Source organism: Tenrec ecaudatus, chromosome 1 (assembly GCF_050624435.1).
Source record: "Tenrec ecaudatus isolate mTenEca1 chromosome 1, mTenEca1.hap1, whole genome shotgun sequence".
NCBI lineage: Eukaryota > Metazoa > Chordata > Mammalia > Afrosoricida > Tenrecidae > Tenrec > Tenrec ecaudatus.
This window is the reverse complement of record NC_134530.1, coordinates 251,066,541-251,089,983: the sequence shown is the minus strand read 5'-3', so window position 1 is coordinate 251,089,983 and position 23,443 is coordinate 251,066,541. Positions and strand designations below refer to the sequence as shown.

General features: G+C 41.8%; 1 protein-coding gene across 1 annotated transcript in view; it reads right to left on the bottom strand.

Annotated features, from left to right (window-relative positions):
• Window positions 1–23,443, bottom strand: part of SDCCAG8 (SHH signaling and ciliogenesis regulator SDCCAG8) — a 300,672-nt gene that overhangs the window by 37,894 nt on the left and 239,335 nt on the right. The gene's annotated exons all lie outside the window — the stretch shown is intronic.

Sequence of the window (23,443 nt, the reverse complement as noted above, 5' to 3'; positions counted from 1 at the left end):
TGAACTCCCTGGAAACAATGAACACAACTGAAATGCCGAAGTAGAAGTGTGTGTGTTAAATTTTTTTACAGTACCACCAACAAACACCACCATACACTTTGAATTTAAATTTACAAAAATATATATCACTCTGAGGATCAAGTGTCAATCAGGATCTTGTTAGCTCTTCATAGTCAAAGTTGTTTCATTCTCTGAACATCATCTTGTCAACCACTTTAGCAGTCCCTGATCAAGACCTGCCCAGGGCAACTCAACTGTCTCCATGAGGCTCGGAATAGTACTCTCTCTAACCAATAGCCACCTATACCTGCTGACTTTCATGAATACTGAGCCAATTCCTCGGACAGATATTTTCAGGAGAGATCATTATTTACAAAGCCTATGTGAGCATGTGCCCATTTGGCAGACTAAGCTTGCTCTCTCTCCTCTCACAGGAGGCAGAGAGTGTATCCGATGCAAAAGGAGTCAAAGGTATGTGCTCTAGGATTATAGAGATGGTGGGAAGGTATCAAGCAATTACTGAAAATTCTTGCAAAACTCATCAAACTCATCAAATGGTGAATTTAATGAGTATTTTGGCTATAGATAACATTATAGATAACATTTTTGTTATCTATGCTATTTTCCCCTAACATTAAAATTTCTCTATTGACCCATGTTGTGATTGGACTGTGCTGGTAGTAGCTTGAGTCAGAAGAGTCTTGGAGCTGTGCAGGCCCATTTCCAGGCTCACCAAGAAGGCAAAGGACTATGTCATGATATTGAGAACATAAGAGTGGTTACTTTGAGGTCATGTTCTGCTTCTCATCTTGGGTTGCAACTCTTAAATGGTCTTCTGAATTGTGGGACACAAAGACTATCAGTGGAACTCTTAGTCAAGTAGTTGACTGCATGCTGCAACACCAGAGGAGTCAAGCACCATTACTCTGCAGCACCTTTTGGATATCTTACTTACTTGTTCCTTCTCCTGGGCTCTTCATCGTGGCTCCTATCACAGTGCAAAGACTGCCTGCAACTCTGTCTTCACCACTAACATGCTGGCTCCATTATGGCCAAACCTCACAGAATATAACAAACCACAGACTGTAACAACACCGCCTGGCACGTGTAAGTGTTAAATGAAGTAATAAATTTCAATGATTGTATCATAGAGCATTTGACTCTTTCTTTTTTTAGGAGGAAGCAGTACAGAAAGTTTATTAAGCAATAAAGTCAGGATATACTGGGGACCCCCAGCAGGTCTATACCACCAAAGGGTAAAAGTAGTGAGACCATGACTCTTGCTAAAGCACCCATTGTTCCTCAATCAGAGGGCACCACAATGTAAGTTAAATACGTGCTTATGCTTGTTTATATAGATGGCTTTCAAAGAACCACAAAGTAAACCTGCTTGTACCACTTTCTACTGAAGTAAAGCTGGCTGCATTCGTGTCTGTTATGTTACTTACGCCTTTCAAAGAATTTGAGACACACACACACACGCATGACAAAAGAGGGTAATGCCTTGGTGCACAAAAAGCCTTGGGGACTTTCTAGAACAAACATTTCACTGGTAGTAAGTGGAGGCACTAGGATTTTGCTAAAGGTGTACAATACAGATGCTAGCATTTTCTAACTGACCAAGACACAGGAACTTTAAGGCAAAAGAAAAGAAACACCAAGTACAGCAAGGGAAGGTGGGGGGAAATTGGGAGCTAATAACAGTAAGTTCAAAAAAGAAGAAAATGTTCTAAAACCGATTGTGGTAATAATTGTACAACTCTTGATGTGGCTGAACAATGAATTGTATGCTATGTGGATTAAATGCCAATGAAACTGTTAAAAAAGAAATAAAATAAAAGGTATTACAATAGTCACCTTTTGTATTATTTGTCCAACAGATATTTAAGGAGGACCGAACATTTCTCCCCTGCTGGGTATTGGGATACAGTGGGGCAGACAGACAAGATTCCGTTCTCAGCGAGTTGTTAACAAGAGGCACACCTGTGGGAATTTCACAAAGACCCTTCTATGAATGTCCAGGAGAGCAACCTCGCTACTCACTGTCCTCACCTGCCGAGCCAGGCAGCTCGTCACCAAACCATTCTTGCTTTCTGCCCAGCTCTCTGTGGCGATCACTTGATTCAACGGCGTCTTTCCCCCTGGGGGCAGATGTGGGGCCAGACGTGGTAGGGGAAAGAAAGCTGCCATTCACCACTATCCAGTTTCTAGACCATTATGTCTGGCCCCAGAGTGTTGGATGGAACCATGTGACTGAGTTCTGGCCGGTCGGGTGTGTGCAGCCAGCACTGGGTCCACACCTGGGCCTGGCTCCAAACGCTCTCACGCGATCCTCATTATTAGACAAATGAAGCTAGAAAAGGGCTTGAGAAGCCCTGGAGAAGAAGCCAGTTAAATCTAAAATTTAAATCCATGAATTACTTAACGGTTTCATCCCAAATATGTTATGTCTGGTACCTTTTTTAAGCAGGTGTCCACAATACATTTTGTGGAACATGGCTCCAAAATGCACTGGATGTTAGCTCCTTCCTGAGACAAGGTCGCAATCTGTTCTGGCCTAGATCAGGCCTTCGCATATGGAGCGAAAACGCAGTGAATGTGTGTGAGAGGGGAATGGCCCAGGAGTGAGCGAGTTAGTTGTCTTAGAATGAAGAAGAATAATTCAAAACCCTTCCCCTCTGAGTCTAAGGCATTAAGCGTTATTAATAAAAATGCAAGGGGGGAGGGAGAGGATAAAGGGGAGCTGATATCAGAGTTCAAGAAGAAAAAAAATGTTTTGAAACTGATGGGGCAGCAACTGTATAATTATGCAACTGTACAATTCTAATTGAATTATGGACTGTGATAGTATCTGTAAGAGATCCCAATAAAATCCTTAAAAATAACAAAGTAAAATAAAAATGCAAGAAATGAGGAATAGGATGGAAACTAAATGAATTGTTCCACTGGTAACAAAGCTTTCTATGCAAAAAATGTCAAAACACAGTAGAATAGGATTGCTCAAATTAGACAGTATGCCTGTTCCCCCCCCCAAAAAAAAAAACTAAAAAAGTTTCCCATGAATTCAAATCTTTTTAGAGATGAAAAAAATTGATTCTAAGCTTCTTAAAGACTCTGCAACCATTGGCACAATCAATCACAAGGAATTGGTAACCTCTGAAAACCACTGGGCGGAATTAAAACAGACCTCGATGCTGCTCCCCAACCAGAATGCCTGGGGCAGGAGGGGGCAGCGATCCCTTCAGATCACACACTGGAATAAACAGGCAAGCTGACCCAGTGTACTTTCTCTTTTATCAACCTTCTATTTGACTGTATTTTAGTAAATTATCCATGTAGTTGTATTTTGACAGCTCTCTTTACAGCAGTAAAACAAAATGTGTGCATCGCAAATGGCAAAGATTCAAATTTCAGCTATGTTTATCCCAAATAGCACTGAACTGCTTCTGTACTTATGCTATACTGCCTACAGCTTTACGGAAGGGAAGACAGATGGGATGAATTTAGCAGGAAAACAGCTGTGGCTTGAAGAAGAGACAAGCAAAAGTTTTGCTATCAGGCTTCATTATGTATCAAGGTAGCAGTAAAATGTGTATCGTAAGGCAGCCAAAAAAGTGTTTTTCAACTGACTAGTGATAATTACCTTTTCTCAACAGCTGACAGTGTTCTAAGTAGCATTAAATAGGTAGAATAATTAAGCAATAAGACACAACAAGCAGTGACGCGCTGGGAATTGTGATTCTCCTCAGGTATGTTCGGAGGTATAGGTTCAGGGGCCACTGACTTCAAGCACCTGGGAAATGGAGCCAGCCCAAGAAGTGGTGGTGGTGGGACACACAACAAGGAAAAAGAGGAAAAAGCTATTCGGGAAACTGGAAGTCAGAATTTATTTGTGTGCCCAGGCCATTAGTGAAAGGAAGTCAAGTGAGTTCCCACCTGCAACCTGTTCATACACATCATTCACGTGTTGCCACCAATCCATTGGAGCTGCAGTCCCTTTAGCTCAAGTTGGGCTGTTTATTTTCAGTCATCTTCTTCCATATTAAAATGTCCAGCTAGACGTTCTTCAGAGTTGATCTGCTCCATCTGCCTGAAAATAGGCTATTCACCACCCCCCCTTTTTCCCCCATGTTGAGGCGGTGATGGAGCATTGGCAAGCTCAGAGCACCCAATTCTGCCTGTCACCTCTTCCATGCTCACATGTGACTCGGGGAAAACTGACAAGCATGCGGCTGCAAATCTTCACATGAGTTCTCCTCTAGAACGCAGTGCTCACTACACACATTTTGTGCTTAAAATAAAAAGCATGCATTTGGGGGAAATTGTGCCTCTGCTAATTACCAAAGGTTGAGGCCTCTCTACTAGATAAAGCCTATGAGCATTATTAACACCTTCTAAGCTGCTCTAGTAAATAGAGAGTTTATAAATCTAGCCGATGACAAGATGATGAATAGTATCAGAGTCTACTCAGGTCGATGGCATTAATATTGCCATGGTAACAGAAAGCAGAGCAAATCTTTTAAAAAGCACACAAGACAAACAAAAATTAGACATATGGAATAAACCCTAGTGTGACTGTGATAGTTGATGGTACAAAGTCCTTTCTGCAAAGTTGGAAATTATCACAACACCATAGAGTAGTAATAAATGAAAAGCAAGAATATATTTTAACAACAAACTCTGAGTCATAAAGACCCTGTAGGACACAGTAAAACTGCCTCAGTGGGTTTCCAAAGTTGTACATCTTTATGGTTAGAGGAAGCCTCATCTTTCTCTCATGGAGCGGCTACTGGTTTTGAATTGCTTACCTTGTGGTTACCAACCCAACTTGTAACCTGCAATGCCACCAAGGCTCCAACATACTTAAAAGCATGTGACAGCAGATTTAAAGCAGCTGCCTTCAAGTTGACTGACTCATGGAGACCCTGTGTGTGTCAAAGAAGAATGGAGATCCATAGGGTTTACAACGGATGACTTTTTAGGAGGTAAAACACTAGGCCTTTCTTCCAAGGCCCTGCTGAATGGACTTGCACCTCCAGTCTTTCAGTGAGTGGGTAAACACATTAACTGTTTGCACTACTACAGGATTGTGCTAACTGATTATAAATGTATTCATTTTCTTACATATTTTGACATGATGTTCTATTCCCACTATGTGATGGGTTGAAATTTTTATTTCCTTTTATGTCCAACTGTTTTCTTCCCACTTTAGCCTTTTTGAAGGTTTTGCACTGCTAACCACACGTTCAGCAGTTCAAACCCACCAGCCCTTCTGTGGAAGAAAAAGGAGGCTATCTGGTCCCATAAAGGTTCATAGCCTCTGACACCCTGTAAAAAGTTGCTATGAATTAGAATCCACTTGGGTTTGGTTGTGATTGGTTAACCTTTGTGTAACACTTCTCCTTTCTAATTTTCCATGACTCCCCCTACCCCCAGTATTGCTTGACGAAGCTCAGTCCTTCATTTAACTCTATCTGGACAGACTCATGGGAGTCACTTGTTTGGGTTCCAATGGCCCATCTTATCTTGAGAGGCTGAATGACAGCATTGCATCAAGAAGAAAGCAGAGTCCTGGGAGGCAAGCAAACCTGATGACGTTCTAGTGTTACCTCTTGAGGACAGAGCCACTGTGCTCTCCTGATCTCCTCATCCTCAGTTTAAATCAGAGTCCACCATGGAGTACTGTGGTAAAACATAGTGTGATGCCACAGTACAATTACCTGTTATTATAGCAGGAACACATGAATGAATTTCTGTTTCCACTATTATTTCCACCTATTGCTCCTTTTCTTTTCATTATTAATATTAATTGCAACCTGCCTTAAATTTAAAGTAACATCAACACATTGGGATTGTGAAAATTTTACTATCTCAACTATATTTATAGTCTATGTAACAAAAAAAATCAGAATTTCACCCAAGACAGACATTATTCATCCTTAATATATGTATGCAACAGTATGCTGAAGTATGTTGGGACTCATTCAGAAACTGAGGAGGTGCTTCCTGTGGGACAATAATAGTGGGTTAATGGTGAGGAAACAGCTCAGCGAGCATGGAAGATAGGAACCAAGAATAGCCATATCTAACTGAAACTACAGGAGGAACTTTTTTTAAAGTGTGCTATTGTGGGAACCAAAATAATCCCATGATTTTTCAAATCAACATCTTTTCTCCATAGATTCGAGTTGTACTTCCTCGGTTCCAGTTCTACTCTGTCACATACTAGCTGTGTGACCTTGAGTGTACCACTTACCCACACTGTGCCTCAGTTTCCTCATTGGTAAAATGTGCACACTGTTAGCATTTGCCTCATAGGGTGTAATGGGAATTAAATGGCTTAATAAAGGCACATAGAACAGTGGTTGGAATACAGCAAGCATTACCTCAAGCTAGCTGCTGTCATAACAGAACAAGAACAATATTGTAAAGGGTATCCACGAGTTTTTTACGTGGTAGTAAGATGTACAATACAACGCTAAATACCATCTAATTTTGGAAATTGGGGAGGCAAGAGGATGGCCAGGAACCAAGAAGTCTTAAAGCACAAAAGGAAAGCAGGAAGAGGGTCTTGGACTAGAAAGTCTAAAGACACGCCTGCACTTCTCTACAAGAAAAAAAAAATCTTAAAATCGTGTACGTTAAGAAGCTGTAATTGTTCTTCAGAAGTAGAGTCCTGAAATTAGTAGCAGGCTCTAATGAATACAAAAGTCAAGAGCAGGTAACTATCTTTGTGCTTCCTGTCGTGATGGATCGCCAAAGGCTCTTCAACGGAGATCTCTAGTCATCCCTAAACCTGCGAGGAGTACATTTGGGATGAGGAGAGACACCCTGGGTACTGCAGCTAGGAATTTTTCATCTATTGAGAAAAGAGAAGAATGCACATAACATGACCAACCGCAGCGCTGTCTTCCAACATAAGTGGATAAATATTCCTGCTTCTTTGTTTCCTCATATGGTAGATGGTAATAACCACCCTTAATAACTACTTCACAGAGGGGTTGGAGAGCGCCAAATGAAACCCATAAAGCACACTTGAGATTGCAATTATGCAAACACAGAAACAGCCTCTCTTTTAAGAGTCAATTTTGAGTGACTTAAATAAATGTGTTAATGACAGAAGCCCTATAAAAACCAATGAAAAATTGGACTTTAATACTATACTTTGACATTAGCCATCAGCATTACAAATATGTTTCACAAAGACTGTTACCAGTAGGCAGCTCTGCAATAAATACATTTGAAATGTAAATATATTTGAAAAACGACTTCTCCATGACAGTCAATGCTGGAAAGCGGTTGCCAGGATGGAGACTGGTAGGACAAGCAAAGGAAATATATTTTCACTTCGTGGCTGAGTTCCTCCAATTTACCACATAGTGCCGGCATTACGTTCGCCATGCCAGCCCCGAATGGCCAACCTAAAAAGAACGAACGAGGATTTGAACCTACAATAAATTATTAAATGATTTGGACATTCAAATGAATTATTGTTGGTTTTGTGGTAATTTTCTCTATTAATTGGACAAAAAGTAAGAATTCTTCATGATTTCAGGATCAACACAATAGACATTTGCCGACTATGAATATTCAGAAGTGTTTTTCCATAAAGAAAAAGCCGAAATAATCAATAAAAGGAGTCCTAGTGGCATAACAGAGATCTGCTCCTGGAAAAACCACAGCCCAGGAAACCCTGTTCTGTCCTATGGGGTGGTCTACACTGCTCCATAGGGTAGCTCTGTCCTCCGAATCATCTCTGTGATACAACACAACAACAACAGATAAACTAATTCAGGGGTCTTCAAACTTTTTAAACAGGGGCCTGATTCACTGTCCCTCAGACCCGTTAGAGGGCTGGACTATAGTTAAAAAAAAAAACTATGAACAAATTCCTATGCACACTGCACATATCTTATTTTGAAGTAAAAACACAAATGGGGCAAAAACACCTGGCAGGCCGGATAAATGTCCTCGGCGGGCCGCATGTGGCCCACGGGCCATAGTTTGAGGACCTGTGAACTAATTGCTATACAGTTAGATGCATCTAACTGAAAGAAGATAGAAGGACCATTTATTACACCAAAAGCATTACTATATTTGGCATGTGTGATAAATATCTATAATTCCTCCAACCAAGGTTTCCTTTCTGGAAGTTCATCATAATATGTTCTGTGACAATCTACTCCCATAGAATTCGGAACTTGAATTAAGCTTATTTGGTCGTATTGTTACTATTTGGCTGCACAAAGATCCATAAAACAAACACTCTCAAGAGGACAGCGTGGTAAATGTATTTAACATTTATTAAAAATATAGCATCTTGAGATGAGCAAATCTCCAGGCTGAATGCTAGCTCTTCCAGCTCAATTCCATAATGGAAAACTAAATACGGTCAGGGCAAAAGGCTCAGGGAAAGATCAATAACAAAGAAAGGATAAAGATTGCTTCTAAAACAAACAAAACAAACAACAACAACAAAAAGATTGCTTCCAAAATAAAAAAGAAAGAAAAAGAACTTCATTCCACCAAAAATAAACAAAAATTCCCTCCTCCTTTTAATGTTGGAAATGACCTTTGTCCTAGGCATATCGGTAAAAATAAAATCTAAAAGACCAGGTTTCCTTATGTATTTGCATGGAAATACTCATAGGAACAGGTAACATCTCATTCTAATAGCTCTTACCACCTTCTTCCTAAGTAGATTCTCACAGAACAGTTTACCAAATGATTTAGCTGAATACAATTCTTGCATCCATTAAAAATATATACAACTTACTCTGCCACTACATCCCCATTTGTCATCTGTGACTGTATTTCTAAATTTTCATTTAGACTAATCTCTTGACGTGCTCCATGGGTTTAGCTTTCACCGATATAAACATCCTAGTGGCCTTGAGTCACTGCATGACCTGGGATAGGTCAGTGTCAATAAGAGAAGTGCCTCATTGGTCGGTACAGGACTCAGATGAGAACGGAGCTTGGCGACTCTTCTCTGAGCAGATCATGCCAAGCTTCCCCTTTTAATGGATGAAACCAAAGAGAGGAGGCAGAAAAGCAGGGCTTCCCACAAAGGTAACTGTGCATTCTCCTGGTTCACCCAGTGGAAAGGGAATTGGAAGAGACAGAATATTCAGATGATGAAGTGGAAAGAAAGGAGCCTGTGCACTGAACACCCCCAAACCCTGAAACAGCCAACACTGTCCTTATTCCCCTCGACCAGCCCTCACTCCCTGAATATGCACTGAGTCCCTTTTTGTTTCCTCAAAGCCCAGGGCCCAGAGTTTAGAAGGTACTTAATGAAATTATTTTATTTACACATACACATATAGCCACATACAAAAATGAAAACAGAGTCCTGATGGCATTATCGTTAAGAGCCTGGCACCTATCTGAAATGGTCAGCAGTTTGAACCCCCAGTCACTTCAAGGGAAAATGTGATGGTCTGCTTACTTAGATTTACAGCCTTAGAAATCCTATAGGCAATTGTACTCAGTCCTGTAGGGTCTTTATGAGTCAGAATTAACTAGACAGCAGTGAGTATGGTTTCATTTTAAAAATGAATACTGAGCCCTGGTGGTGCAATGGTTAAGTGCTCAGCTGCACTTAACTGAAAGGGTGGTGGTTCAAACCCCTTCAATGACTCCAAGAAGAGAGATCTGGTGATCTGCTCCCATAGAGACTACAGCCAAGAAAATCCTACGGGGCAACACTACTCTGCACAGGAGCCTGCTATGAGTGAGGATCAGCTCGATGGCACCCGACAACAAGAATAACAGAAACAAATATCTTGACAACTATAAACTGCTAGTCTGTTGGGGAACATTATCAAATGCACTTTGTTCTTGCAATGTGCCATAGAAAGAGAGTTCTAATAAGCTGAAGTACTTCACAAGCATTACAGAGAGAATTTGCTAGAATGATTGCATTGCTACATAAAGAATGACCACTTAGCTAGTCTATTTGGCACATTTGGATTTACACTATTAGGCTTGCGTACAGTGAAATACAATAGCTTGGCTTTCTGTCAGGCTGAATTTGAAATATTTTGAATGAGGGTCATTCATTAAATTTTGGAGTCATCAGTTGTTCTAATATCTGTAAGAGCCTCAATAAAATGAGTAAAAAATGTTTTTTGAGTCACAGTTTTGGAAGAGAATTGAGTGAGGCCAATATGAAAATACCCTCCTTTTAAAATTATACTTTTAAAAAGTAACCTAGATTTTTCTTGCCTTATAAATTATGGCATTTCTCTCCTAAGTAGCATAGTTTAAAATTAATCTGTATTTTGATTGCTGAAGCCTGAACCCACACTGCATGAGGTCATATTGTGGCAGAGTCAATTCTCTTGATCAGTACTTATTTGCAGCTCCCCTAGGAAGCTCTCTGACCACCCTAGACTCCCAGCGTGGGCTGGGCATGATTGCTTTGTCTGACACCCAGGACAGATGGGCAGCCTACCTGGAGCATGGGACTGTGCTACTCACGGTGGAATACACAGTGACAAATAAGAGCGCTGTTCTCTAGTTGCGCACCATCTCATGGGAAACACATTTCGAAGCAACCAGGAAGACAGTGCAGGACAGCAGGAAGGACAGAGGCTTTAGTCAACCTCAAACCAAAGCCAAACCCACTGCCATCGAGTGAATTCAACTCATGGTGGCCTTGTATAGGGTTTCTGAAGCCATAAACCTTTATGGGAGCCGATAGCACCCGCGTTCTCCCCTGGCATGACTGCTGGGTTTAAGCTGCCCTCGTGGTTGGCACCATCAGGACTCCTTTTAATAACCTAGTGAGTGGATAATTCAACCACCGCAAGGCTACATTGCTCTTTGAAGAATAGGAGGATTAATAGGAGATATAATAGTGAAATCGGATATGGGACAATCTATTTAAAGCATTTAGAAGGAACCAGTAAAAGTTACGTCTTTACTTAAAGTTACAAAATAAATCTGAAAAACCCCAAAGAGGCACACAGGTAATTGGACAACAACATAGACAGACTTTGGGGTATTGGAGCTTCAGTGGAAGATTCAATGGTTTTAGGCAGCTATGTCACCTCTCACAGCCCCAAGAGAGTCGCATGCAAAAGAGGCTGCCCTGCACTGCTGACCAGCTGTGAACCCATGAACAGGAAACTGCATTTTTGTTTTCTTGAAATTAGCTCCCCGGTGCTCTGCTAAGCCTCTGTGTCCCTTAGGGGAAAGACAATACTAATAACCAATCTCACACAGTCTATATGAAAAGAAGTATCTATTCCATGTTTTAAAGGTCATTGAATATAAAGCAGCTCAATAGTTGAAGCAAATACCATATTCATCAGTGAAACAGAAAAGTTTAGCAGCATTCATCTGTCCTCGTTTTAAATTTACCACAGCATGTAAATTAGAGGATTTAAAAAAGCATCAGGCATAGATCTGAGCTAGGTGCGAATGAAAAGCACAATCAGAAGCAAATTTGTGACTGCTTGAAGTGTAAGAGTTTGCCAAATGGTATGGTGCTTAGATTTTACTACTTATCTGAGTTTATGTAAAGCCAATAGAAAGATCCCAATTATTGTTAAATACCCAGCGTAGAAATTTGCTGCTAAACTGCTGTGTAGGATCGGTCTCAGGTTGGCTTTTGTGAACATCTTATTTTATGTGCTGGAAATTGTCACAGGAATACCACACAAAGCTGAACTTTAAACACACAATCCCAGGCATATATACACAGTCTGAAGAAAATTAAGCAAATGCCATTTCGGTTGGAGATGGCAGTATCTGATTTCTAAAATACGTTGCTGTCGTTGAAAGAATGTATTTACCCTGAAGCAGCAGCTATTCTTCCAACTAAACATTTTAAAATGTGAGAGATGACAAAATGAAGTAACCTGATCATTCTTAACAGGATTTTCTTACATCCAGAACATTCACACTCTACCAGAAATTTACAGAGGCGGGTTTGTGATTCACACTCTTTGTAGATCTCAGTGGGCCAATATGTTACATTGAGAATATTGAGCCTACTATTTAAACATTATGCTGTCTGGTTTCTATGGAACAGCTATCTCCCCAAATAAAAGGAAGCACACTAGATGAAGGCACAAGGAGGGCCGAACCTAGGAAGGCTGCCTCCTTGCTTCATCTGCCCCAAGCGCTAGACTTGAGCTTTTGGGTTGCACTGGCCCTGGCGTGGAGGGGGGCTATCAAGTCTGTCAAGAACAGAGTCACAGCAGAATCCAAGAACAGAGACCACAGTACAGCCTGAGAGGTAAGGAAATAGGCGCTCACTCAGAGACCAACCTGAACCCTTCTCCAAGACCAAACGGATCAGGATGAAACGTAAAGCCCAGTAGAAAGTCTTAATATTAGAATGTGTTTAATAATTCTTGCTTCAGGCCTGGTGGGGAATGATCAAGGGTAAGGTTGCGTAGAGAAGAGGTATAGCTGTAGCCCAGGTGGGGACGGAGCATGGTGGTAGGGCAGGAGGAAACTCAAGGGAGATGGAAGAAGGAGCTGGGAGTCAAGGGGCATTTATGGAGGTCTAGACAAAGACATGTACATGCAAATATATATATGAGGATGGGGAAAGAGATCTATGTGTCTATATTTATAGGTTCAGTATTAAGGTGGTGGAAGGATCTTGGGCCTCTACTCAAGCACCCCCTCAATGCACGAATACTTTCTTTTATTAAATTTGCACTCTATGATGCTCACTCTCCCGACACAACTGCTGAAGCCAAAGTGGATGAACAAGTAAATATGGTGAAGAAAGCTGATGGTGCCCGGCTATCAAAAGAGATAGTGACTGGGGTCTTAAAGGCTTGAAGATAAACAAGCGGCCATCTAGCTCAGAAGCAACAAAACCCACATGGAAGAACACACCAGCCTGTGTGATCGCGTGGTCCCGAAGGGATCAGTTATCAGGCATCAGAGAACAAAAAATCATATCATTGGCTGCACACCTCCATGATACGATCGCTGAAGACAAACGGGTGCATAAGCAAATGTGGCGAAGAAAGCTGATGGTGCCCGGCTATCGAAAGAGATAGTGTCTGGGGTCTTAAAGGCTTGAAGGTGGAAAAGCGGCCATCTAACTCAGAAGCAATAAAGCCCACATGGAAGAAGCACATCAGCCAGTGTGATCACAAGGTGCCCAAGGGACCAGGTATAAGGCATCATGCAAAAAAAAAAAGTGTGTGTGTGTGTGTATATATATATATGTATATATATGTATATATATATATACATATATATACATATATATACCATATTGAATGAAGGGGGAAGTGCAGAGTGGAGACCCAAGGCCCAAGTGTTGACCACTGGAGATCCCCTCATAGAGGGGTTTAGGAGAGGAGATGGGTCAGTCAGGGTGCGATGTAGTACCGATGAAGAACACAGCTTTCCCCCAGATCCTGGATGCTTCCTCTCCCCAACTACCATGATCCGAATTCTACCTTGCAGGACTGGATAGGGCAGAGGTTGTATACTGGTGCTGGAGGCACAGGGAATCCAGGGTGGATGATACCTTCAGGACCAAGGGTGTGAGGGGCGATGCTGGGAGAGTGGAGGGTGAGTGGGTTGAAAAGGGGGAACTGATTACAAGGATCCACATGTGACCTCCTCCCTGAGAGATGGACGGCAGAGGGGGGGGGTGGAGGGAGACTCCGGATAGGGCAAGATATGACAAAATAACAATCTGTGGATTATCAAGGGCTCATGAGGGAGGGAGGAGTGGGGAGGGAGGGGAAAAAAAGAGAGGACCTGATGCAGAGGGCTTAAGTGGAGAGCAAATGCTTTGAGAGTGATTAGGGCAAAGAATGTACGGATGTGCTTTATACAATTGAAGTATGTATATGTGTGGATTGTGATAAGAGTTGTATGAGCCCCTAATAAAATTTAAAAAAAAAAAAGAAAGGTGGTGTTCACAGTCACCCCTTACCGCTCGCCTTCTAAGTCCTTCCCACACCACACTGCTAGTCTGGAATTTCCCCTCCCTCTAGCTAGCATTTTGATTCCTTTAACTCTCATGCTCCTGGGAGCTATGGCTCCTTTCCCCTTTATTAATCAGAATAATACAACTCTACTCCAGTTCTTACCCCAAATGTACTTTTACTCAAGCTAGCCTAATTCTTGAGTGAAAGTAACTAACATTGTAGCCTTAGCACATATGTGTATATATGTGCACATGCTTGTGTACACACAACAGGGTATGGAATAGACACACACTAGGACATGCTTGTGCATCCATAACAGGGCATACAATAGACTAGAACGTGTGCACATTCTTGTGGGGCTGAACAGAAACCACACTGGAACATTGCTGGCTCTGAGTGCTAGGGTGATGAGTGCGTTGTTCCTTCTTCACTCTGTAATAATTTCTCAGTTTTCTGTATTGGCTATGTGTGACTTTCATAAAAGGAAACACAAACGCCCTCCAAGCACAGTTAGTTCCCTCCATCTGTGTTTCCATTTTGCCCTTTGAGTTCCCTATGCATGCACTCATCATGACCTTATAATTATCTTTTTTTAAATAAAGCATACTTTCCTCCTGATTCTTCAACCCTTCCTCCTCAGTGTCATTGACTCATGATTATCATGGGTCTCTTCTCACTCTCTGCAACCAAACTATTAATTGGCATACCACACATGGGCAGTGAACTTCAGAAAACATATAAGGAATTTCAGAGTTTTTTTGCTTCCCCAGCCCTGCCTGTGGAAGTAAATCCATCTACTATCAATAATGAGGGCTTACATTATTGCAGGCAAATTGCTAGGGGGTTGGCCTTTCAACAGGCTCTTGAAACATAAGCTCTGTGCCCCTGTTCTCTCTCCTCCCCCGTCTAGTTCACTGTTGGGTTTTCATCTCTAGACTGTGAGCTCCATGAAGCAAGACCTTGTCTGTCTTGATCGCCACTGAATTTCTCCTGGCTGGAACAGGGCCTAGAACATAAAGCACATCCGTACATTCTTTGCCCTAATCATTTTCAAAGCATCTGCTCTCCATCCAAGCCCCTTGCATCAGGTCCTCTTTTTTTCCCCCTCCCTCCCCACTCCTCCCTCCCTCATGAGCCCTTGATAATCCACAGATTGTTATTTTGTCATATCTTGCCCTATCCGGAGTCTCCCTCCCCGCCCCCTCTGCCATCCATCTCCCAGGGAGGAGGTCACATGTGGATCCTGGTAATCAGTTCCCCCTTTTCAACCCACTCACCCTCCACTCTCCCAGCATCGCCCCTCACACCCTTGGTCCTGAAGGTATCATCCACCCTGGATTCCCTGTACCTCCAACCCTCATATGTACCAGTATACAGCCTCTGTCCTATCCAGCCCTGCAAGGTAGGATTCGGATCATGGTAGTTGGGGGGAGGAAGCATCCAGGACCTGGGGGAAAGCTGTGTTCTTCATCGATACTACCTCACACCCTAATTAACCCATCTCCTCTCCTAAACGCCTCTATGAGGGGATCTCCATTGGCCGACACTTGGGCCTTGGGTCTCCACTCTGCACTTCCCCCTTCATTCAATATGGTATATATATATATATATACATACACACACACACACACACACACACACACACACACACACACTTTTTTTTTTTGCATGATGCCTTGTACCTGGTCCCTTGGGCACCTCGTGATCGCACCGGCTGATGTGCTTCTTCCATGTGGGCTTTATTGCTTCTGAGTTAGATGGCCGCTTTTTCACCTTCAAGCCTTTAAGACCCCAGACACTATCTCTTTCGATAGCCGGGCACCATCAGCTTTCTTCGCCACATTTGCTTATGCACCCGTTTGTCTTCAGCGATCGTATCATGGAGGTGTGCAGCCAATGATATGATTTTTTGTTCTCTGATGCCTGATAACTGATCCCTTCGGGACCACGCGATCACACAGGCTGGTGTGTTCTTCCATGTGGGTTTTGTTGCTTCTGAGCTAGATGGCCGCTTGTTTATCTTCAAGCCTTTAAGACCCCAGTCACTATCTCTTTTGATAGCCGGGCACCATCAGCTTTCTTCACCATATTTACTTGTTCATCCACTTTGGCTTCAGCAGTTGTGTCGGGAGAGTGAGCATCACAGAGTCCAAATTTAATAAAAGAAAGTATTCATGCATTGAGGGGGTGCTTGAGTAGAGGTCCAAGATCCTTCCACCACCTTAATACTGAACCTATAAATATAGACACATAGATCTATTTCCCCATCCTCATATATATATTTGCATGTACATGTCTTTGTCTAGACCTCCATAAATGCCCCTTGACTCCCAGCTCCTTCCTCCATCTCCCTTGACTTTCCTCCTGCCCTACCACCATGCTCCGTCCCCACCTGGGCTACAGCTATACCTCTTCTCTACGCAACCTTACCTTGATCATTCCCCACCAGCTCTGCCACTCCCCCATCTCTACCATTTTGGGTCCTATGTTGTTCCCTTGTCCTTGTGTTTGTTGACACCACTTCCTTAGCCCCCCACACCCCCCCCACCAAATCCCCCAGGAACTGTCAGTCCCATTGTTTTTCCTCCAGATAGTTCATCCAGCCTGTCCTATTCAGACAGACCTGTGGAGACACTAACATGCACGAAAACAAGACAGAGGAAAACAAAGCAACAGTATACAACCAGACAACAAAACAAATAAAACAAACCACTGACAAAGAACCAAACAAAACACTTCACAAAAGAAAAGCTTGTAGTTAGTTCAAGGATCGTTTGTTGGCCCTTAGGAGTGTTCTCCAGTCCAGTCTGTTGGGGCACCAAGCCCTGGCCCCAAAGTCCACTTTCAGCATTCCCTGGGGATCTTGCCACTCCATTCCCTTGCTGTTCCGCTGCATTCCCCCAGTGCTTTGCCTCGGTGTGGTGGGATCAGGTCAGGTGCAATTCCCACACTGTGTCTCTGGTGCTGTCCCCTGTATCGCCCTTAGTCACTGAGGGGAATCATGTCTCATAGTGGGGCCAGCCATGTGAACACCACCTTTCTTAGACACTCAGAAAGTCCATAGAGATCAGCTGTACTTATGCAGATATGAGGACATCGGGGGAGTTCATGGAGATCCTGAGGTTTGTACACAAGTTGGCATGGGGAAACTTGGAAATTCACATCGTGCTAATATGCAAGCTAGAGTATAAAGATTATTCACGTTTCCCCAGCTGCCTGAAAACAGTGTTCCCGAAACCATTTGCAAGCCACAGTGGTGTAAAGCACATAGAAATTACCAATAAATATTTTAATGTGAGCATTCCCAGGCCCCTAAAATAATCTACCTAATCATACTGAATGCCACAGAATACTCAAGATAACACTAAGTGATAGTGTGCATGCGCAATTCAAAGCTATGGTGGCTCCATGCTGAGAAGCTGAATGCAGTTCTCAGGGAAGGCGGTAGGCGGCGCCACTCTCTCTGCTCAGGCTGTGCGATGCCTCTGTTATCTACGTGCTGCCTCCTTATTAACTTGCTGCAAAACAAATGCTGAAGCTAATTTTGCTTCAGAAAGTGAAACTTCTCTTAGGATTTCTTTCAGCTATCACAAAACAGTCCTAACGGAGATCTTTCATAAAGACCAAGAGGCATAAAGTGAGCTTTTGAACAGCGGGGCACATCTCTATGGCATTTTTGCGTGCACATGTAATCTATGTACATCGTAAACATGGAATCACACATACTACTTGGATCCTGCTTCCCCGTGGAAGCATATTTTGTACATTTTGTCACTCTTCCCCACTCCCCACTCCATATGATTTTAATGGCATTTTAGAATTCCATGAAATAAATTTAGGTAACTAATAAATTGAAATTGATGTAATTAATCTGATGATGGAAATTTTGGATACTTAGATTATTATCAATGTTCTTTTCTGAGAAATAATATGGCTTTGGAGTCATAATTAGTAGAACTGACCAAAAATAAGTATTATACTTACCACATTCTATTTTATTATTTATGAGCCTGTCCAATAAGAGAGGACTTCTTACCTTGCCAGTTTCCAGCCAGTTTGTTCTAGTTGGACCGCCTGGTGAGAATATTTTTTTCCACTCCAGATATCCTGAGCCAGACTCTACATATTTAACCAGACCCCCAGGTGCTCCTGTATATGTGTAGATTCTGATTCACTATATCTGGGGTCACTACCGCTACACCCACCGCTGTCAAGTTAATTCTGACTCATAACCACCCTATCCCAGAACAGGCAGCCTCTTTTTCCTCTCCCGGAGTGGCTGGTGAGTTTGAAATGCTGATCTGTGGTTAGCAATCCAACCTTACTAGGTCAGGTAAGTAGAAAATTAAATTTTCAGCCGAAGTCAAACGGAACGATCTAGTTTATGGCCCTGCCTTGCACGCAGGGCAGTGTTAATGGCAGTGCACTACATAAATGAACAGATGGGAAATAGTGACCGTCACAGTGGAGGGAGGTGAGATCAACCCAGTGGGGGTGATGAGGAAGGTGGTATATATGCCAGGTGAGCACTTAAAATAATCAGCAACCCTCTTCTGAATATATCTATATGTCTATCTATAATGTTTTGTATTTAAGGTGAAAGTTTACACAGCAAGTTAGGTTCCTGTGGTGAAATAAAATGCGTGTTTTTTTAAGTAAAATGTCTTAATATGACTCTTCTATCCATGTTTCTGTGACTGCTATCCAATGATTGGGTGAAACTATGCAAATACAGCATATGAAACACTAGTACAGGGGATTGGTCAGTTTAGCTGCCATTGCTCTGGCTGTAAGAAAACTATCTCAGAAGCAAGAAAATAATCCCTAAGTCCATCCAGGAAGGAAAGCCATAGGGAAGCTCTTGATATCCCTTTCTGCCAAGATCAGAGGCACCAGAAGGTGCTGCATGGAGACCAGGGAACACAGCAAGGAAGCACTGCAGAGACAGAGCAGAGGGGCTACACTCCATGTTCAGAGACTGTGAAAGTGAGAGATGCAGTCACAGGCAGGCTTCCTAGCACACAGAGGCAGAAACCAAGGGACTATGCAGCTGAGAGGCTGAAGGACCAGAGAAAGAAAGACTTGGCTGCCAGCTAAGAAGGGGTGCTGCTTTGGACCAATGACTGTATCCTTACTGTTTACTGATCCTGCTTGTGGTCATCTATTAACTGCCTCGATAAAGCCCCTTAACAGTGAGTTTTGTTCTGCCCACTTCCTCTCTGAGTTCACCTTTTCATTTGCCCATCTTTCCGGACTTTTGTACTTTGCTTTTGGGCAAATGATGCCCTTTTGGCCTCGTATGATTGTGTTATTCACTTTATAGGCCCGTGTATTGTTTGGCTGGAAGATAATCTCTGGGCATAGATTCAGTTCCAGGTGAAGGATGGTCTAAAGTCTTGGAGGTTCTACCAGTCTCTAGCAGATGAATACATCTGTTTTTGTTCTTGTTTTATGAATTTGAGTGTTGTTCTTTTTCTCCATTTTGTCCAAGACCCTCTCTTGTTATCCCAGTCAGGGTTGCTGGTAATGGTAGTGGGGCACCATCTAGTTCTTCTGGTCTTGGGCTAGTGGAGGCTATAGTTTATGAAGTCCTTTAGTCCTCTGAACTAATTTTTCCTTGAGTCTTTGATTTTCTTCACTCTTCTTTGCTATGGACACCTGATCCAATCCTTGAGACACACATATCTATGGATTTAAAATGCTATAAGCACTATAAAGCTAAGTTTAAGTGACGGTAGCTATTGAAAAACATGAATTTGGAAATTAAAAATATAGACTGTTTTCAGGAAAATTTAAACTAGATGAAAACGCTATCAATAAACATCATTTTAAAACTGCAGACTTTAAAGTCATTCTGCAGGTACAAACAGAATTCTTAAAAAAATTTTTAATTACTTGATTCCTCCCTTTTGATCATCTCTCAAAGCCTGTCATTCACTAACCAATTTTACCTCTTAAACATTTCTTCAGCCCACTCTCTCCTCTCCCCCTTATTACAAGCACTTGTCATTTCTCAACTGGTTTTCCCGCCTATCTTCCTAAAACCTATCATCATGCTGCCACCAGAGTGAGCTAGTGGAATGATAAAGCTACCACGAAGCCCTATTTAAAATCCTTTCTTAACTTCCCACCACTGAGCGATAAAGAGTCAGATCCCTGGTGTGGGCCCACAGTGTACTTCCTGCTTCCACCTTCTAGTCCTCCAACTAGTCCTCCAACACTCACCAGCACATTGTTCCTAGCTGTGTAATATTGTTTCTCTTCTCTGGAATCTTCTTCAGTTTTCCTTACTGCCTGGTGTGAATACTTGCCCTTTCTATAGTTTAAAATTCTATACATCCTCTAAGGCAGTGTTTCCCAAAGCAGATTATACTGCCTCTTTGGGGTTCTGGAGTGATCCAGAGGGGCTGCGAAAGCAGATACTTACACTTTGCTTTGGATTATGGGATATAGTGTACATTTTTAATTACCAGAGGGTGCTGAGTAATTTTTGTTGTTGTTGTGTGAGTGAGTGTGGAGGGAGACAGGTCAAATAAGTTTGGAAACCTAAGCTGTAAAGCTGAGCTCTGACATCCCTTCTTCCAAGAAGTTACTATGGTCCCGCAGGCTGGGTTTGTGCCTCTTGCATGATCCTCTCCTACTACAGCTATTGAACTTTGGAGGTAGAGTAAGGGCTTTATACTTCTCCAGCTCACACTAACCATGAATTCCTGAAAGTCCATGATTATTTAACTTACCTTCCAGGTGTGGAATGGTAGAGTTACAATCATGTAATAGGTTTTCAATCACTTGTTGTTGTAATTGATATATCATAGCTTCAAAGGTTTAAAATATAGCTTATAAGGCCAGTTACCTTCAAATCATAAAGGCATGGTTGAAATAACTGAAGACACAAGAAACAGCAAATAGTAATCCCAACCAGAAGCTAAAAGCACCGAAGGAAAAAATTTTCAGTTCCTTGATTCAACGTAGTATTATGTGCTAGGCATCAGAGATTGATAACACATGGTTCTCATTCAATCTCTCACAATCTGAGAGGAGGGCGTAACAATGTGACAAAGGCTAGAACTCTAAATGCCATCTAAATAAGGGTATTTACTACAAACAACAGGGTGTGATTACTAGTCATTAGAATTAGGGATCGTGGATTAAGTGGTGGGCTGATAAACACAAGATCTGCAGTTCAAATCCACCAGCTTCATGAGAAAGATTAGGCTGCCTGCTTCGGTAAAGATTTACAGTTTGAGAAATCCTAAGAAGTCATTCTGCTCCATCCAGATAGGCTCTATATGAGTCAGAATCAACTCAACAGCAGCGGGTTAGTTGATTTGTCACTAGTGAAAGCTCAAGTTTTCTGTGAAGCTCAAATCCCTGTAGTCTCCCAAATCTCGCCTCTTATGAGTAGTTTGGATGAGTGCTATCTAGAAATCAATGATCTTAATAGATTTCTCTTCGGAGTAATTTTCTGTCCATACTGGAATGAGGAGTCCTAAGATGCCAAGAGCGGTCTAAGGAAAAGGGATCCAGGAGGCTGCTTGGGCTGCCCCCCTTACAGTTACATAGGCCTCTCTGTTGTAGGCAAAGAGCCAAGAGGAACCCAGACGTTCCATCTGTTCCAACTGGGCCCAGAAGGAGATCACACTGCTGGTAAGCAAAGTTGGCACAATTCAAGCTAAGAAATGCAACACTCACACTATATGTTAAGGGTCAGGTAAAAAAACCCAGCACTCCAGACATGGTCATCAAAACTATTCTAAAGTGGAAGGGATACAGTAGTTAAGTGTATTTGGTTTGAATTTTAAAAGTTGAGCTCTTTCCAAGGATCAGCTTCCAAGCACTGTTCTGCCTGGCCATGTAAAAGAATACTTTTCCTCATTTATCTACAGTGCTGAAATCATTAGCACTGTGTAAAAAGGTAAATGGAGATGATTTTTTAAAAAAATTAAACCTCCCTAAATTTGCAATCTAATACTTTAATATACTAAGTCACTAGGGAAACCAAAAAAAGCTTGGAAAAGTATACAGTTAATTCCAAATGACGGTCATAAAATTTGTCAAGTCAAAGTCATTTATGTAACTGCTAACAAGCAGCTCCATTAAACATGACCTATAAACCTTGAAAAAGAAGAACCAACTAATAACACCAGGAGTCATTAAGTGGCCATTCTAGCTTTTATGAGATCAAAGCATAGTTAACACTTGTGCTTAATATTTATTGAGTGCTCATTGGATACACATCATTATCCAATAAAACTTGTAGAGTTTTATTACTTAATGATAATAATTAAATATACATATATTAAGGAGATTTTTCAAATGTGAGAATATGCATGAGAGTTTTTAAAATACATTTTTAAAAGATGTTCTACGTACACACCAAGTTCTGCTTTTGTTTCATTGTTTTCCTCTTCCTCAATTTTATAAGACTGAAAAAGAGGAGTAAGAGGATAAGAAAGATTAAAAATTCATATTCTCATTCAGAAGCATGCCTTTAGTAAATGCCCAGTACTGTGCTATGTGTTAGAGATGCAAAGATGTATGATTCCTGTCCTTAAGGAACTCATAGGTGAATTAGTTAGGCATCCCAAGAATAAGTATGATATGTAATCAAAGCATTGTAGGAACAAAGCATTGAGTGATTCAGAGGGTATAGTTGAGGAAGGCTTCACTGAACAGATGGTCACTAAGCTGGCTCTTGAGAAAAAAGGCTCTAAGCGAAGAAGGGAGTCACTCTTGGTACAAAAGGTTAGCATACTTATAAATATACTAGCTGCAAGGTTGGAGGTTCAAATTTAACTAGAGAAGCCTCAGAAGAAAGGCCTGATGCTTTATTTTCTAAAAACCAGCCAGTCACGGAAAAGAATGGGGAGCACAGTTCTACTCTGAAGCACATGAGGCTGCCATGAGTCAGAATCAACTCACTGGCAGTTGAGGAAGACAGAATGGAAAGGTATTCCAGATCGTGGGAACTCAGGTAAGACATCAGTGTCTGAGTTCTCAAGGACAAACGAATTCTTATGCATTTCTTCAGCCCCCTACATCACAGTTGGCACTGGCTAGATGTCTGAAAAGTTTCTGTAAACAGTGAATGAACAAATTAATAAATATGTGGACATTATAAAAGGAAAGAAGTGCATAACAATAGCAATTTGTTAAAATATTTTTGAGAACTCATGAACTGAGACAAAAACCCTGATACTCACCTTCCTTGCTCATCATAGCCAGAGAGATGGGAACTGTGATAACCACGTTCTCCACAACCTTTTCATCCTAGCAGGATGGCTAAGGTACAAATAAACTACCACTACCAACAACACACACACACACACACACACACACACGGAAATAACAACTCTTAGTAAGATGTGGGGAAACGGGACCCCTTATCCACTGTTGGTAGGAATGTAAAATGACATTGTATCAAACAGTGTGGTAGTTCCCCCAAATCCTAAAAATAGAACTACCGATGACCGGGACTTGAGAGCAGAAACAGATTTGTATTTGTACACCAATGTTCATTATAG